This window comes from Vigna unguiculata, chromosome 1 (genome assembly GCF_004118075.2).
Source record: "Vigna unguiculata cultivar IT97K-499-35 chromosome 1, ASM411807v1, whole genome shotgun sequence".
Classification (NCBI taxonomy): domain Eukaryota; kingdom Viridiplantae; phylum Streptophyta; class Magnoliopsida; order Fabales; family Fabaceae; genus Vigna; species Vigna unguiculata.
The window spans coordinates 14988773-14994181 of NC_040279.1; the positions used below are offsets into that span (position 1 = coordinate 14988773).

General features: G+C 43.8%; 1 long non-coding RNA gene across 2 annotated transcripts; it reads right to left on the minus strand.

Moving 5' to 3' along the window:
• Nucleotides 1–574: 574 nt before the first annotated feature.
• On the minus strand, nucleotides 575–2558 carry LOC114194789. 2 transcript variants are annotated; one of them, XR_003606444.1, is made up of 4 exons: nucleotides 2489–2558; nucleotides 2223–2317; nucleotides 2047–2109; nucleotides 575–866 (listed from the first exon to the last, which is right to left on the minus strand). It is a non-coding gene; the product is annotated as an uncharacterized LOC114194789 (long non-coding RNA). The 2 variants fall into 2 exon arrangements; XR_003606443.1 differs by lacking the exon at nucleotides 2489–2558 and having other exon boundaries at nucleotides 2223–2444.
• Between the last annotated feature and the right edge of the window lie 2851 nt (nucleotides 2559–5409).

Below are 5409 nucleotides of genomic sequence, written 5' to 3' on the forward strand. Positions count from 1 at the left end.
GGAGCTTTGATAAGATAAGAGAAATACACTTGCAAACATTGTTTTTGATTTTGAAAAGCAAAAATCTTCAAACAGGTGTGAAAATCCAGGTTTTTCTTTCTCCTTTTATATTTACTTGTGATATTTATTATGAGATCATAGCACCAAACATATTGATTGTTTTTTTTCTCTATTTTCCTTCTCTTACACTGAAGCTTGCACTCATCATGGCATCGTATGTATATGTTCTAATTGTCATTTCTTTTATGAAATTGTCTCTTGTAATGTGGTTTTGTTATGTCAAAAGAAATGGTTGGTTGTGTAATATATGAAATTTGGGATGGGTTTTATTGCCGTTAATATTAGATTAAAGTTGCATATGTGTGTTGGCATAAAAAGTGTCAAAGAAACATAAACCTTATATGTATATGTGAATCATTAGTGTTGATTAAAATCTTTTTTCTTTTGGTACATTTAGTTTATTAATTAAAATCTTTTATACTTTTTCCTTAATTTCCTTTATCAGAATGCGAGTGTTGGTTTTAATGGCTAATATAATATGTTGTTTGTGACGTCCCATTTTAATATATTAAACTACTAAATAAAATATCACACAGTTATAATAACGAGAAGCATTCAGATGAACATACAATGTAGGGGAGATAACTATTACAGTCATCCAGAAAATACTGCGAAAACGGATTTAGGCATGCCACCATACCATAAACAGAAACAAATCTAAAGTTTAACAGTTGGGCAAAAGAAATGCTCTAAGAGCATGGTATTACAAGGCACTAGGGCCATGGAACTTCTTCGAAAGCCACCTCAACGGGCCCACTAGGCTGCACTGCTACCACCATCAGGCCTACCTCCAAAAGTATTCCCATCTGCTCCCACCAACGGTGATCATCGCAAAAGAGAAGACACAACGGAAACATACATAAAGTGCAAGGGTAAGCTAGTGTAACTTGAAACTTATCATATTGTAAAGGGATAAGTGCATAAACATTCACAGGCATACAACACAGAGACATACAAGTCATGTTATGGCAAACAAGCAAGACACTATGACTCTATTATCCGGATACATATACTAAGATCGGATTCACTGGACGCTTGCACTTGTGGTGGCCTCTACTGCTCTGCAGAGCCATTGCCAATGGATTTCACCCTACCACACACAAGGTTAGCCTTTAAACGTCTAAGGCCATTATCCTGCCAAAGACTAGGGCCTCTCGCTACTCTCACCACTTGGGTCAGTTTGCTCTACTTGAGACTCACTGACCCTTTAGAGTTTCGGGATGCAATCCTTACTTGAATCCTTATCTTAATATATACACTACACGCCACCATAAAGTCTCCCCACGAGACTCATGGAATTATGCCTATTTCACACCAACCTCATGGCTCATATCACATAACCACCACTTGCAACCTCAACATTTATTTCTCATGCTCATTATCAACCATCCAAACACAACTTCATACATTACTCATGCTATCATTCATCTCATACTTTATAAATGCATACCAAGACATACATATATCACAAAATAGTATTCATCCCAAATAAATGTGTGCCAAAATTTAAGTACCTGCAATTCCATACAATCAAGCATAATCCACAACCATAACTCTTACACCAAAATTCCAAAGAAAATTTATTATCATAAAACCAAAATCATTGCAGTAATGCGTGACACATTTCTCAAGCTACAGATATCTAATTGATGATCCAACCGGTCAAACCATAAAATAGCATGTTGTGAACCAAATGTCAAAATTTGAGCTCAATCCAACGGTTAATGAGTCAGAAAATTCAATTTTACTAAAACTGCGCATATCAGAAAAATACCCAGTCGCCCAGCGAGTCAAGGAACTCGCCCAGCGACTGTGCGACGCATCAGAATACGAAAAAAAGACGTCAAACATCACAGTTTCATGAATATTTGAACCCCTAACTCAGAAATATACCAAAACTAACATTTTCCAATCATTTAAGCATAAAACATAAACGAAAACAAACCACATATTTCAAAAACGCGAAAAGAACCTAGCTTCCCTTACCTCGAGTAAACGGAGCTGAGGGAAAAAGGGCACACAAAGAGAGAACGGAGCAGCTATAAGGAACTGTAAACATCGTAGATCAAACGTAGGACGAGATTAGGGGCAGAACCAACTTAAGACCAACTTAGTGCATTAAAAGGGACAACGAAAGAGCTTGAGTTTCGATCTGTACTTACAAGGAAGCGGTTCGATTCACTTTGAGGGGAAACGGACTTTGCCCTAGCAGAGCTCCTGCTTTTCTTAGAGAAGTTGAGAGGGGAAGGCTGCCTTTCTGAAACAGAGATGAAGTGAAACTGTGAGGGGCTGTTAGGGTAGGGTGTCCTACTGAAGGGCTGGCCTTGGGCCTCCGAAAAGGCCAGGCCCAAACTCTATATACTGAAAAAGGGGCTTACAACATCTCCCCAACAACAAAAATTTTTCGTCCTCGAAAAATTAGACTTACCAGAACAGATGTGGGTATGAACTCCTCATGTCCTCCTCAAGCTCCCAAGTACAGTCACCTGTCCTCCGGTCCTAGATGACCTTCATGAGACTAGTGGCTCTTCCTTTGCGCTCCTTAACTTGGCGATCCTCTATAGCCACGGGCTGTACCACTACTTTGGGTCAAACACGTACTTCCGTAGCTGTGAAACATGAAAGACTGGGTGTAGATTAGCCAACTGGGGTGGCAATGCAACCTCATAAGCCACGGGCCCTATCCTCCTCAAGATCTGATACGGACCCAAGAACTTAGGTGACAACTTCCTTGAGCGGATAGCCCTCCCCACACCAGTGGTTCGGGTCACCCTCAAGAACACGTGCTCCCTAGCCTCAAACTCTAAGGGTCTCCTTCTTCGGTCTGCATATGCCTTCTGCCTACTCTGAGATGCTTGCAACCTGTCTCTCACCAACTGCACCTTCTCTGTGGTTTGTTGCAACAACTCTGGTCCAACCAAAACTGACTCACCGTCCTGGTACCAACACAAGGGAGTCCTACATCTCCTCCCATACAAAGCCTCATAAGGCGCCATCCTTATACTTGCTTGGTAACTGTTGTTGTAGGTGAACTCCACCAGCGGTAACACTTCATCCCAACTGCCAAGGTGGTCCAAGATACATGTCCTCAACAAGTCCTCCAAGGACTGAATTACCCTCTCTGACTGGCCATCCGTCTGAGGATGATAAGCAGAACTCATCCTCAACTTGCTACCTATCGCCTCCTGCAGTGCCTGCCAGAACCTGGAAGTGAACCGGGGGTCTCTGTCAGACACTATGCTACTAGGCACTCCATGAAGTCTCACTATCTCTCGGATGTAGAGCTGGGCCAATTTGGTCATAGACATTCTAAGATTCACTGCCAAAAAGTGAGCACTCTTCGTCAAACGATCCACCACCACCCATATAGCATCATGTCCTCTCACGGTGCGAGGTAAGTGGGTAACAAAATCCATGGCTATGCTATCCCACTTCCATACCGGAATATCCAAAGGTTGAAGCGTTCCACTAGGTTTCTGATGCTCTACCTTAGCCTTTTGACAAGTCAAACAGGCCGATACAAACTGTGCAACCTCCTTTTTCATGCCCTGCCACCAAAAGTTCTCCTTGAGGTCTTGGTACATCTTAGTCATGCCAGGGTGCAGACTAAGACGACTCTTGTGTCCTTCCTCAAGGATCAACTTCCTCAACTCGACATCCTCTGGTACACAAACCCTGCCTCTGAACCTTAACACACCATCGCTGCCCAAGGCAAACTCCTTGGCCTGATCCGATCCCAGTAGTTCTCTCACCTTTTGTAGACTAACATCACTTGCTTGCCTCTCCCTGATTAAACCCATAAAGTCACTAGATATGACCAAGGTGCTACACCTGATGAATTTCGGCTCCAACTCAAACTGTAGCTTCAAGTCTCTGAAGCTCTCTAGCAACTCCATCTCTTTTATCATCAAGTGTGCCACATGCACTGCCTTCCTACTCAACGCGTCTGCCACCACATTTGCTTTCCCTGGATGGTAGAGAAGCTCGAAGTCGTAGTCCTTCAAAAACTCTATCCACCGCCTCTGCCTCATATTTAACTCTTTCTGATCGAAGAGATACTTCAAGCTCTTGTGGTCACTAAACACACGGAACTGTGCACCATACAAGTAGTGCCTCCATATCTTCAAAGCAAAAACCACCGCTGCTAACTCTAGGTCATGAGTGGGGTAGTTCTTCTCATGAACTTTCAACTGCCTTGAAGCATAAGCCACCACCTTCCTCTCCTGCATCAAGACACACCCAAGGCCCTGATGAGAGGCATCACAGTAAACCTCAAAAGGTTTACTCACATCTGGGATTATCAGAACTGGAGCACTCGTCAGCCTCTGCTTAAGCTCCCTGAAGCTCTCTTCACATCTATCAGTCCATGCAAACGGTTGATCCTTTCGGGTTAACTGTGTCAAGGGTGCTACTATCTTGGAGAACCCCTCTATAAATCTCCTGTAGTAGCCAGCCAAACCCACGAAGCTCCGAATCTCAGTCACTGATTTGGGACACTCCCACTGTATCACGGCCTCTACCTTAGCTGGATCCACAGCTATACCCTGAGCTGATATCACGTGCCCCAAAAACTGCACCTCTCTCATCCAGAAGTCGCACTTCGACAACTTGGCAAATAGTTGTTTCTCCCGCAAGATACCAAGCACTATCCTCAGATGCTCGGCATGTTCCTCATGCGTCCTGGAGTAGATGAGAATGTCGTCTATGAAGACCACGACAAACTTATCTAAAAACGGACAGAAGATCCGGTTCATGTAATCCATGAACAAAGCTGGAGCATTAGTCACACCGAATGGCATGATAACATACTCATAGTGCCCATATCTGGATCTGAAAGCAGTCTTCTCAACATCTTCTGCCTTCACCAAAATCTGATGATAACCTGACCGAAGATCAATCTTGGAGAACACCGACGCCCCATGTAGCTGGTCCATCAAATCATCTATTCTCGGCAAGGGGTACTTATTCTTGATAGTCAGCTTGTTCAGCTACCTATAGTCCACACACAACCTTGAGCCACCGTCCTTCTTCTTCACAAGCAAAACAGGCGCTCCCCACGGCGAAGCACTCGGCCGTATAAACCGTTTCTCAAGCAATTCCTCTATCTGCTTCTTTAACTCTACTAACTCTGCTGGGACCATGCGGTAAGGAGCTATCGATACAGGTCCGGCTCCTGGTACCAAGTCTATGGAGAACTCCACTTCTCTTCTTGGGGGCAAACCCGGTACCTCTTTGGGGAACACATCCTCAAAGTCCCTGACCACTGGTATCGCGGTGATCCTCTCCTCCTTCTCGACTTCTATCCTGGCAAAGACCATATAACACTGCGCGCCGCTCTGAATTTCCTTC